Source organism: Pantherophis guttatus, chromosome 14 (genome assembly GCF_059756535.1).
Source record: "Pantherophis guttatus breed Tessera chromosome 14, ASM5975653v1, whole genome shotgun sequence".
Taxonomy (NCBI): domain Eukaryota; kingdom Metazoa; phylum Chordata; class Lepidosauria; order Squamata; family Colubridae; genus Pantherophis; species Pantherophis guttatus.
The window spans coordinates 20,933,437-20,946,293 of NC_142076.1; the positions used below are offsets into that span (position 1 = coordinate 20,933,437).

Genomic DNA, 12,857 nt, shown 5'->3' on the forward strand with positions numbered 1-12,857 from the left:
AATTCTGGGTTGTAGGTCACCCAGAGTTACGTTTAGTGAGGTAGGCGGCCATATAAATGTGATGATTGATAGATAGATAGATAGATAGATAGATAGATAGATAGATAGATAGATAGATAGATAGATAGATAGATAGATACAGACAGACAGACAGACAGACAGACAGACAGACAGACAGACAGACACTATAGACAGATGATAGTTGGGTAGATATAGAGAGAAACAGAAGGAGAGAGAGATGATAGATTATAGATGGGTAGATATAGAAATGGATGGATGGATGGATGGATGGATGGATGGATAGATAGATAGATAGATAGATAGATAGATAGATAGATAGATGGATGGATGGATGGATGGATGGATGGATGGATGGATGGATGGACGGATGGACGGATGGACGGAGACAGACAGATGATAGATAGATGATAGATAGATAGATAGATAGATAGATAATGGATAGATAGATAGATAGATAGATAGATAGATGATGGATAGATAGATAGATAGATAGATAGATAGATAGATAGATAGATACATACATACATACATACATACATACATATACATAGATACACAGATAGATGGATGGATGGACGGACGGATGGAGACAGATGATAGATAGATAGATAGATAGATAGATAGATAGATAGATAGATAGATAGATAGATAGATGATGGATAGATAGATAGATAGATAGATAGATAGATACATACATACATACATACATATACATAGATACACAGATAGATGGATGGATGGACGGACGGATGGAGACAGATGATAGATAGATAGATAGATAGATAGATAGATAGATAGATAGATAGATAGATAGATACCATGTTTTCCCAAAAATAAGACCCTGTCTTATATTTTTTGAATCCTGAAATAAGTGCTTGGCGTTATTGCCATGCGCTCAAAAGCCCAATTGGGCTTATTATCAGGGGAGGTCTTATTTGGGGGGAAACAGGGTTGATATAAATACAGATAGAGATGATATTGATGATAGATAGATAGATAGAACCATAAATTCCTGCTGTCTGCGATCCAACATCTGGGAGGGGCTCAAGGTTTGCACTCTCCATGATGGCAAGATTAACCCCCCCCACCCCTTCCCCTCTCCGCCTGGAGCCTTTGAAACACCGCCGCGTCTCCCCAGGACGCGGGCAAGTTCATTTCCCGGTTTGGAAACATCGGAACCCATATATATTAATGACCTTTTGATTCACCACTGCAAACTTCTGAATATTTCATAGGGTGCAAACGGGCCGCGAAATGCATCAAAAGCCGGCAGGAGGCGAGAGAGAAGGGACGCGCGTGCCCTGGGAAGGCGGACCCACGGAACTGGGGGGGGGGGTGCGTGGGGTGGGGGGGAAAGAGGAGGAGGAGGAGGAGAATGGAGGGGAATGCGCGCGTGTGTGTTCCCACCTTGGAGCACTGCTCTAGTCTAGCACGTGAGCGCCGCTGGTTCCATTTCTGCAGCCTCATCGCCATTCCGAAGGACCCCACGTACACGTGTCAAGCAGTACAGGGTACATCGAGCCTCTGAGGCGGCCCTTTCTTAGTCCCCCACCTCGGTCCTTTTTATGTTTCAGGCTACGGAGGCGGTCGGGGTTCTCCTGCCCAAATCCAAACGTCTGGCTCCATTCACACGACTCCCGCAACGGGCGGAGTTCGCATTTGCGTGTTAAGCTCGCTGCCTGCCAACCTCCGTTTTGAAGCCTTTGCCTTTTGCAGCTCAGCACGGAGGACGGGGCGAGCCCCAGCCCCGTGTGGGGCTCAGGAGGTTGTGGGAAGCCCCAAAACAGGTGAACTCGACGCGGGTGGGTTAGGCACGTGTGTGGACCAAACCTGGGCGAAGCCTGGCTTGATCTCCTCTCTAGGGGGGAAGGGCTCTGACACCCCTCCTTCGAAGATCGGGGTCCTCGCCTGCTGTACAGGAGCCCCTCCCCCCGCTTGGTGTCCGGAGCTGATCCCGCATCTCCCCAGGGAACCGTCTCTGGGGAGCGGGGGAGGGCCAGACGCCTTCATGGAAGACCCCCCCCCCTCCCCACCTCCAGCCGCAGGGTCGCCGGGATACTCGCTCACACCCTCCGGGCCGAAAACCCGAAAAGGAGCGGCCCTGCTTTCTATCTAGTCTGGCGGAGCCCGGGGCTTCGCCAAAGGGCGCCTCTCTCGGCTTCTGCCCCCTTTCCCGCCCCTTCTCGGCAGCCCCCGGGGCCAAGTGGAGCGGAGCAGCTGGAAGAGGAAGAGGAGGAGGAGGAGGAGCAGCAGCTCCGGAGCAGAAGCGAGCCCTGCATGCAAAACGCAGCTCGTTTCTCTCCCGGTGGCGAGGAAGCGTGTGGGAAGGAAGGCGAGAGGGGTCAACGAAGAGCTGTTTCTCCTGTGGCTCGGTCTTTCTTTTCCTTTCCTTCCTTCCTTTCCTTTCCTTCCTTCCTTCCTTCCTTCCTTTCTACCTTCCTTCCTTTCTACTCTCCCTCCCTCCCTTTTTTCCCTCCCTCTCTCCATTTCCTTCCTTCCTCCCCTCCCACCCTATCCTTCATTCCCTCCCTCTCTCCATTTCCTTCCTTCCTTCCCTCCCACCCTATCCTTCATTCCCTCCCTCTCTCCATTTCCTTCCCTCCCACCGTTTCCTTCCTTCCTTCCCTCCCTCTCTCCATTTCCTTCCTTCCTTCCCTCCCACCCTATCCTTCATTCCCTCCCTCTCTCCATTTCCTTCCCTCCCACCGTTTCCTTCCTTCCTCCCTCCCTTTCCTTCCCTCCCTCTCTCCCTTTCCTTCCCTCTCTCTCTCCATTTCCTTCCTTCCTTCCTTCATTCATTCATTCCCTCTCTCTCTCCATTTCTTCCCTCCCTCTCTCCATTTCCTTCCTTCCTCCCCTCCCACCCTATCCTTCATTCCCTCCCTCTCTCTTTCCTTCCCCCTCTCTCTCCATTTCCTTCCTTCCTTCCTTCCTTCCTTCCTTCCTTCCTTCCTCTCCTATTTTCACTTATCTTTCCTTCCTTCCTCTCTATTCTTCCTTCCTTCCTCCAGCCCCGAGAGACCCCTCCGAAGGGTTCTCGGCCTTCCTCCCCTTCAGGGCTCTTTCGACCTTTCGGAAAGACGGAGAGCGAAGGAAAGGGACGGGGTATGCCCGGGGAAGGCGATCCGGCCTGCCGCGTCAGGAACCGGGGGCGCGAGGGAGACCGCGTGACTTCCCAAAGGCTTCCCTGGGCAGGACCCCTCGCTCTCTTAGTGGCGCTCCGACCGGGTTAAACAAGAAAAGGCCCCAGCCGGATTCAACAGCCAGCAGGCGTCACCGCAAGGCCTCCCGTGACCTTGCAAAGGGGAGGTTGCGGGGGGAAAGGCTGGATTAGAAAACCCACAGAGACTTAAATCTCCCTGCACGATCCTGAGACGTTGAGACGGTTTCCCGGGTATCCAACGGGCGTCCCGGCACGTCTGGGCGGCCAGGAGGCGCACCAAATCGGGGCTTGGGGGTGCTAAACTCTCCTGCCCACCGGTCCTTTGGAAAATCCTCTCCATAGGAGTCATTGGGACCCGACCGAGACTTCCTTCTGTCCGGAGACAAAAACTGAAACCGGGGTGTCCGCATCCAGGCGGCGGTGCTTGTGTGAGCCAGGGCAGAGTTCCCAGTCCCATCGTGCACAGCTGCGCCGGACACCGAGGCCGCAGCGGTTGACCGAAAAAAAGCACAGCCTTCCTTTCCCACGGCCGAGGTGAGCCCCTGGGCAGCCTTCCCAAAATATGGAAGGAAGGTTTTCTCCCCGGCCCCACGCATTTCACAGACCCCTCCCCCCACAGCAAGCTTGGCACGTGATTGCCCGCTTAGCTCTGACCTGGAGAAGGCCTTACGGGGCCTGAGCCCCCCCACCTCCCCCGCAGAGTTGCTGACCTGAGCTCCAGCCCTATGCAAAGCCCCCTCCCTCCGCCCATAGGCGTCGAGACTCGCACCCCCTCTCTGCTGTCGCCTATTCGAGGGACATAAGGGGGCTTTTCTCCCCACCCCTCCCGCCCCCATTTCTGCCTCCCAACGGAGTGGGAGGGGCGTCTCTTCAGCTCACACACACCCCCACCCCACCCCGAAGCCATTCAAGGCAAGCAACCAGCAGGGCCTTAATCTCGGCGCCCTTGAAGGCAGCGTCTGTGGTTTCAAAGCCCTTGGATCGGCCTCTCTCCCGGATGAGGCCTTCAATGGATGCCCCCCACCCACTCAATCCTGGACCACTCGCAGAGGCCGCGCCGGTGCTGAACTAGGCCGAGAAACTCAACCCTGACCCAGTTGCGCCTGCCCTCCTCAACTCGGGAAGGAGGGGGGGCGGAAGGAAGGAAGGAAGAACTTCTGGATGTGTAGACCAGCTCTTGCCAGGAAGGGTGGGGGGTAGTAAAGGGGGCGGTGGGAGCGCCGGCGCGCCTGATAGTTTTTAATTAAAACGCCGTATGTGTCAGCTCGGCTGTTCCGCTTCCTTTTCTGCGAAGGGGCGCCTGAGCAGGAAGGCGGGGAAAGACCCTTAGGTTCCGATCAAACATCCAAGGGGGGAAAATGGAGAAGCCTTGAGCCCAGCCAAGGAGAAGGGATCTCGGGCGTCAGAAACCAAGCGGTGGGGCTGAGATCCCTAAGGACTGAATTGGAGCGGGGGGTGACGTTAGCCCGATGCCCTCTTCGGGGAGTCAGCCCGGTGACTTCAGTGGGGTTGTTTCCCCCTAAGCACGCCTGCATAGAAACGGAATGGAAACTGAGTTAAGGATCCGGGGCTGTCTGCAGGCCGCGGGTCAGGGGTCTTGGCCTGGATTAAAAGGCGGAGCAAGAGCCTCTCAATCCGGAGCCTCCACTCTGTCCCCATTCAGACGCAGAGGCACGGGGTGGGTTGTTCGCACGCCTCTTCCCCCCCTCCGCCCCCAATTTCCCGGCTGCCCCGATCAAAAGCAACGATTTGAACGTTCCCCTGGCGTTAAGCAGAGCTGGAAGGCACGAAAGCTGAACTCGGAAGTCCGTCAGGGCCAAGAAAGCAGTCGAAAAAGCCTTTTCAGCCCTGCTGGCTCGGCGGAGCCTCCCTTGGCAGAGGCAGTCTACCTTTGCCGGCGCGTCTAACGGGGCGCGTGGGAGGCGCTTGCCGCTCTCCTAATCAGACAATCGGAAGAGAGGGCTTCGGGGTGCGTGGGGGGTGGGGGGGGAGGGCGGCGAGGCGCGAAGAGCTCGGCGAGGCTCGCTTTGCAAGAGGCGGGGACCAGCCTTAATCCTTTCCGACAGGCTCCCCCACCGCCAGCGATAGAAACAGCTTTATCTAAAGCGCGAGTTAACCTGTCACGCCGATTTCTCCCGCGACTTTCCCAGGGCCAAAAGCAGACAGACGTTCCATTCGCCGCTCTCCCGGCTTCTCGACGCCCCTTCGGGTTGTCTCTAAATGCCAAGCCCCCCTTCGAGACGTCCGGATCGCCGTCGCAGGTCCGGGGCGAGCTAACCAACCGCTTTGATTCCCGCTGGCCTAGGCGGCGTAACCCTTTCCCCGAGCAGGAATCTCCGCCGGGGCTCCTCGCCCCCTTCCAGCCCCCTTAGCTTTGGGGCTGGTCGCCGGGAATGGGGGGGGGGCGAGGGCAACCCACTGTCCCTTCCCCAATGTGCCCAAGGAGGAAGGGTCGAAATCTCGCTTCCACTCGGTGGGGCGACAGCGTCCCAGGGCAATAGTCGTAGCCAGCTTCTAACCCGGTTAAGCTTTAAGCCACGGAGACCACACAGCTCGCTGGCCAGGCGAGGAAGCCAGAAACGGTGCGTGGGGGGGGGGTAATCTTGCCAGGAGGCGACGTAGCTCGTTGCTGGCTCCCTCCGAAGACCCCGCGACGCCCCCTCGGAGCAACCTCGCGAGTCCCGGGAGCTGTCCCCTCCCACAGTGGTGCTGAAACGGTTCGGCCTCCCTCCGGACGCGCCGCGCTCGGGGGGGGGGGGGGCAGCGGGTCACGGGGAGCCGGTTCCCTCTCCTCGACGCCTTCTCCCCGGAGGAGGCAGAGAAGGGGTGGCGGGGAGGGTCCGGTTCTCCTCTTTAGGGCGTTGGAGCTGCCGGATGCCTGTCGGGAGGTGCTTCCCAAGCCGGAGCCCGCCCGGGAAAAGTTTGTCGGTAGTTAGGTGGCACTCTCGGGCGCGTCGCACCGAAATGATAAAAAGCAAGTTTGGGGCAGCGGAGACTTCGCCCCATTTCCTTCTTCTTCGTTTTGTTTTGTTTTTTTTAAACAACTGTCCCCCTCCCCGAATTCACTGGGGAAGCAGAGCCTCTGATGGGAGGGCGTGGGACAGAGAGAAAGGAACGCCGGCCCTAGGCTGTAGGTGAGGGCGGCTTCCGTCCGCCAATGGAGTTTTGGGTGGGCTGGGGTTTGGGGCGCCCCCCGGCTGAGCCTCGGCTACAGGCGCGCGATGTACGGAGCAGAATCGGAGGGAGAGGCTTTGGCGAGCCGCCTTCCGGCTAATGATCGTAATAGTATAGTAAGAACGGCGGCGATTCTACCCGGGGTCGCTCCCTTTTATCTACGGCTCTGCTCCTGCGGCAGGGGCGGGGATGAGACCCGGAGACCCCCTCCCCTTTTCTTCCAGCCCTTCTGCTCGCTTGAGCGTCCCCTCCCGCACAGCTCACTTACCTGCCTCCGACCTCAAAAGACGAGGAGGGGGCGTCTCGAGGAATCCGGAGGGGCGGCCAGCCCCAGTCTGCGTCTCCTCCTTGTCTTGTCGCCGCCGCCGCTTCTCCGCCTCTCTCTCTCTCTCTCTCTTGCGCGCCGCTACCTCTGCCCCCTCCTGCCCCTCCCCCAGCGGCAGCTTCTTCTCCCGGCCAGGCAGGCAGGCAGTAGCAGCCTCTCGCCGGCTCGCCCGCCCGCCCGCTCGCTCTCTCGCTCGCACCCACACCCAGACGAGAAATCCTTGGGCGGCCTGGAAAGAGCGAGCGAGCGCCTCCGCCTCTCCCTCCGGCCACCGTCACTGCGTCAAGCCGTCGGCGAGGGGAGCTCCCGAGATCCGGAGTCCGAAAGCGCCGGGGCTCGGCTGGTCTTGAAGGAATCCTGGAAGCCGGGAGAAAGCGGTGGGCGAGCCGAGCGCGGGCGGGGAACAGCCCTTCTCTCCCTCCGCCTCCTTTTCAATTCTGATCTCCTCCTCTTTCTCTTCTCCGCTCTTGAAAGGGCCCGAAAGGGGGGCGGCCGGCAGCGGGGCGGAGGGTGGGGGGCGTGTGTGTGGTGGAGGCGAGGCGAGATTTGCGAGGCAAGTAGCCGCCGAGCGACAGCGAGAGCCAGCCCGAGCTCCCTCCGCGTCCCTCGCGCGATCCCAGGTTTGATCGTGGAGTGGGAAAGTGGAAGGGGTGGGGCGGGGAGGGGAGGGCTGGGAAATGTGCGTCGTATGTGTGAATGGAGGGAGGAGACGAGGGAGAAGCGCGGCGGAAGGAAGGAAGGAAGGAGGAAAGGGAAGGAAAGGAAAGGAAGGATGATGGAAAGGGAAGGGAAGGAAGGAAGTAGATAGAAGGTTGGAAAGAGAAGGAAGGAAGGATGGGAAGGAAGGATGATGGAAAGGGAAGGAAGGAAGGAGATAGAAGGCTGGAAAGAGAAGGAAAGAAGGATGGGAAGGAAGGATGATGGAAAGGGAAGGAAGGAAGGAGATAGAAGGATGGAAAGGGAAGGAAGGAAGGGATGTGTGCTGCAGCGGAGATCTAGGCTGCGAGCGGGAGAGAAAAGGCGGCGGCGGCGGCAGCTCAAACAACGGACCGCTTGGCGGAGGCTGAGCCGCAAGTGGGAGGCGGCGGCGGCAGGAACGGCAAGCGAGCAGCCTTCCGCCGGGGAGTCCTGCTCTCCTCCCGGCTCTCCCGCCAGCCGCCCCCGAATAACTCTGGCCAGGAGCAGCCGCTGCAAACTTTCATTCCTTTCGGGGGTCTCCTCTCTCCGGCTGAAAGGCAAACTCGGAAGGACGGCGGCGGCGGCGGGGCGGGGGGAGAGAGAGAGAGAGAGAGAGAGAGAAGGCAGATGCTGTTCCTCGCCACTACAATATTCGGTTCCTTCCGCTAGTGGGAGACGCCTCTGTTGACCGAAAGGACGCGGTGCAAAGCCGTCTTCGCCCGGTTGGCCCCCAGCGCAGGAGAGGAACCGCTTTCTCACGACCGTAAGGACACGGGTCTCCTGCTAGAGTCTCTCTCCTCCTCCTGGCTCTGGCGGGTCTTCCTAGGAAGCTGCCCTGGGATGGCCGCTGTCCTAAGGGAGAAGAGCCCGGGGCCAAACTCGACTTCACGGGCTCCTCCTCGCTCTGGCCACTAAAACGCCCTGCTTCGCCATCTGAGTGAGCCTGGAAGGGCTGTGCGAGGTGCCGAGATCAAGGTGAGCGCTGCGGGAAAGAAAAGAGGCATCAAAAACACCATCAAACAGATGCCGAGCCAATAAAAAAACATCCCGAGGGGCAGAAGAGCCGGTTCCTGGGATTTGGTGATCCGGTTGGCCACTTGGCTGGAGAAGATGGGAGCTGCAGTCCTTTGCGCTCACTGCCCCAGCTGTGCCCCGGCAGGGGTGCTGCCAAAGCCAAAAGGGGACCCGCGACTAGGACTTACCCTTCCTCCTTCGCACATTCTGGGACTGACCCGTAGAAGGCTGGTCTTTGACTCAAGGCAGAGTAAATGGAGTCGGAAGAATTAATTCTAGCTGAGACAAGCCTGCAAGCCATCCAAGGACACCTGGTGAGATTTTAAGAGCAGGGCAAACGCCTTAAATGTCTCCCATCCAACTTGGGACCTCCGTGAAGCTTGACAAGGCGCGTTCTGGGTTAGACTGCTCCACCAAGAGGAAGTCCAGGAGATGTCCCACCGGAGCACACATCAAACTCTCACCTCCAAGGAGCCTCGCCAGCACAATATGGTGCTTATAGGTTTGAGACTTCTCGAGAAGCCTCAAAAGTCTTCTCCTCCAAAGTCATCACTTCCCCCTGGCTTCCCTACGGGTAGGGCCAGGTTGATTTGTTCATCAAAGACATCTCCCCTGAGATATCTCCAATCTGGACCTCAAGGATCAGACAGCAAGAGCTGAAAATCCACTCAGATCCCAAGGAGAAAGAGGTCCTCGATCTTCACAAGCCCATCTGGCTTCAACAACCTTCTTGAATCCCTCCGTAGAGACCAGCAGCCTAGATCCCACCCAGGCATGGCTGGCGCCGATCAGATCTGGATTCTTTCAGCAGATTCCTCCAGAATCTGTTCCTTGCAGCCCTTCGTCTCTCTGCTTTCTCTTCAGATGCCAAGGGATATGAACTGGAATCTGCAAGATCTAAGGAGGAATGGTGGACCTGGTTGTTAGCTCATGGCTCTTCACAAGATCATCCCTTAGAACAGGGGTCTCCAACTCTGGAAGTTAAAGTCCACAAGTCTTAAAGTTGCCAAGGTTGGAGACCCCTGCCTTAGAATGCTTTCCATTTCCAAGGGGGCATTTGAGACCCCACCACACCCCATTATCCCCTCAGCCTACAGTGAGTAAGCTGCCCTCAATGGCAACAGCCCTTTTTTCCCTACTGCTGAAGGAGAATCTTCATTTAACAAGCCCATTTTTTTTGTAAATAATAAATATTAGGGAAAGAACTGATGGAAGCAATGCAGTCTGGCCACTGATGTTTCTAAACACACTCCCTTCAGAATAAGCCTGATTCACTACTGTAGGGTACACTCTGATCACCTACACTTATTTACTTAAAAGTAAACCTTCATGGATCCTTCTATGTAACTTAGACTATTGAAGGCTTGGAGACTAAAACGAATGGAGAACGGTTGCAGGAATTGGGTTTGGCCAGTCTAGAGAAAGGAAGGGCTAATGGGGGACATGATAGCAGTCTTCCAGTATTTGAGGGGCTGCCCCAAAGAAGAGGGGGTCAAGCTATTCTCCAAAGCGCCAGAAGGCAAGACAAGAAATGATGGATGGAAACTAAATCAAGGAGAGAAGCAACTTGGAATTAAGGAGAAACTTTCTAACAGTGAGGACAATTAACCAGTGGAACAGCTTGCCACCAGAAGTTGTGAGTGCTCCATCACTGGAGGCTTTTAAGAAGAGACTGGACAGCCACTTGTCTGAAATGATGTAGGTCTCCCTTCCAGCTCTATTCTGATTGATTGATACATAATCGCCAGGAATCAAGCTTTCAACTCCTGCTGAATTCCCATCTCTCAGTCCCCAGAAGGGGTCCGTCCATTACTCCTGAACAAGCTTGCTTTCATTCTTAAGGGAAGTCAAGCCATTCATCAAGCCAGCAAATGTTGAATTGTAGCTCCCAAGTTTTATAACTTTATTTAGTTATAAAATTCATAGGCCACCCATCTCACTATCCCAAGTGACTTTGGGTGGCCTTACTCTCCTATAAGACATCTCAGGGAGATCTGAACAGGCACTAAAAACCCATCTTGAAGTAAGAAGTGCAGCCAGCAAGTGTACTTCTAGGTCAGCATTCAGCACCTCTCAGAGAGTTTCTCTCAATCCAAACGACAGCCCTGCGAGGGAGGCTGAGTTTTAGGCTGAGGGCCGGTGGCATTGAGGAGACGTGATCTAAACTTTCTGATCCACAGGGCATCTTCTTACCATACAGTCTTAGAAGCTTCTATTCGAACACCCCCATGGAATTCAGTGGGGCTTACTCCCAGGTTAGATACTACAGGTAGTCCTCAACACAACGTAGTATGTGTGTGTGTTTTGTGTGTGTGTGTGGAATTGGAGAGGATGTTTTTTTCCCCTCAATCTCAGTTCCCTGCCAGAAGAAATATGTTTCTCAGAATTTGGAATGCAGCTTTATTTCAACGCCACAACTTCACTTTGAACAAGAGAGATGCTGAATATCTCTGGCTTGCTTATTTTAAAGAAGTAATGATTTCAGTGTCCTCTCCTGACCCCTGTCTGAGTGGTGTGTGTGTGTGCCTCTCTATGTGTGTGTGTGTGTGTGTCTGTGCGTTCGCACAATCTTGTGCATGCAAGGAGCCCTTTGCAGCTAAGAGAAGCTCCAGAAAGCAAAAACTGGAAGCAAAAAGAAAAAAGAAAGCGGAGAATTTGGAAGCAGGGGCAATAATTTCCTCGAAGATAACATTCCTCCAGCTTTGATTGAGAGAGAATAAATATTTAATGCCGTTTTCTGGTGTTTGGATGTAAAATTTAAGAGCTGCAATTTGCCAGCCGGGAAGGGATGGTAAGGGAAGATCCGGTGTAAGAAGTGGGCCACTTAAAAGGGATTTGAATCAGAATAGAGATGGAAGGGACCTTGGAGGTCTTCTAGTCCAGCCCCCTGCTCAGGCAGGAGACCCTAGACCATTTAAGACAAATGGCTGTCCAGTCTCTTCTTAAAAACTTCCAGCCACAACTTCTGAAGGCATCTTCTGTTCCACTGGATAATTGTCCTCACTGTTAGGAAGTTTCTCCTTAATTCCAGGTTGCTTCTCTCCTTGTTTAGTTTCCGTCCATTGTTTCTTCTCCTGCCTTCTGGTGCTTTAGAGAAGAGGTTGACCCCTGGGGTCAACTTAGCAGCGGTCCAGCGTCCTTTGGGCTGCCTCAAAGAAGCGGGCGGATGGGAGTCAACCTCTTCTCCAAAGCACCAGAAGGCAGGATAAGAAGCAACGGATGGACGCTAACCAAGGAGAGAAGCAACCTAGAACTAAGGAGAAACATCCCAACAGTGAGGACAATTAATCAGTGGAAGGGTTTTCTTCCAGAAGTTGTGGGTGCTTCACCATTTGAGATTTTCAAGAAGAGTTCGGACAGACAGTTGTTCAGAATGGCTTAGGGTCTTCTGCTTGTGCTTGGACTAGAACAGGGGTCTCCAATCTTAGCAACTTTAAGACTTGTGGACTTCAACTCCTAGAATTCCTCAGCCAGCTTTGAGTTGAAGTCCACAAGTCTTAAAGTTGCCAAGGTTGGAGACCCCTGGACATGAAGACCTCCAACTCTGTTATTTTCTTATCTAGTGGAGATCATTCCACTCTACTCCACCGAGTGGAGATCTGGGAACCAAGCTTCTCATCAAGGCAGGAAATCTGAGATCCATGTGTGAACAGCAGCTGTAAAGCTGGACTTGAGATGCAGATGTTGAAAGATTAATGACCTTTAGAAAAAAGAGTGCCGTTCTCGACACAACCTCTTTCCAAAAATCAGACTATTATCTACGCAGATCTTATTCCACCATAATAAGAACAGCATCTCGGCCTCTGTCGAAATGCTGTCTTTCTTCTGAATGAAAATTTAAATCCCCAATAAAGTCACGTGAAAACCCGGCCTGGATTTTCTCCTCTTTTTTTTTTTCTTCATATTCTGGCTGATGGCAAACTGATAAAGGGACGTCTTTTGATACTCACCTAACGCTAGGAAGAAAGCTGGAATTAGCTGATAAAAAAACCGCCAAGGAAATAATTGCTCGTTTCCCTTGATCAGACTTATTTTCAGGGTTTTGTTAAGTTTGCGTCTCCTATGTTCTCCAGGATCATAAGATACCTTACAGGAAGATGTTCTTTTTTCCATTTATCCTTCCGACATTCTTCATCGTCCTGTGAAGCAATTAAATCTAAAATGAAAATTAAAAAATGACTTCAAAGTCATCCAGTGAATTTCCACTGCTTTCGGCTTCCGATTGCCCATCGATGTAATGGACAGACGGATCAATACTGTTTTGCAGAGTCAAGGTTTACTTGGATGCTTTAAGGTTGGGCTAAATATTTTTATATATAACATCATACTTGCTGTTTCTTTCTCCTTTTTTTCCCCCCCTGATAGCTTTCTGATTTCTTTTGTTCTCCTTTATTTTGCCTCTCTTTCTTCTTTTCTTGCTTTTTGGGTTTTTTTTTTTAATCCTAAAGCAATACAGGAAAATAAAGTTACTGATTAGCTCGC

The 12,857-nt window shown here is 53.8% G+C and overlaps 1 protein-coding gene across 1 annotated transcript in view; it reads right to left on the reverse strand.

Moving 5' to 3' along the window:
- ELFN1 (extracellular leucine rich repeat and fibronectin type III domain containing 1) overlaps positions 1 to 7,311 on the reverse strand; it is a 119,891-nt gene extending 112,580 nt beyond the window's left edge. Inside the window, exon 1 of the mRNA XM_087878669.1 lies at positions 6,627 to 7,311. The gene's annotated coding sequence lies outside the window, so the exon portion shown is untranslated. The remainder of the gene's footprint in view (positions 1 to 6,626) is intronic.
- Between the last annotated feature and the right edge of the window lie 5,546 nt (positions 7,312 to 12,857).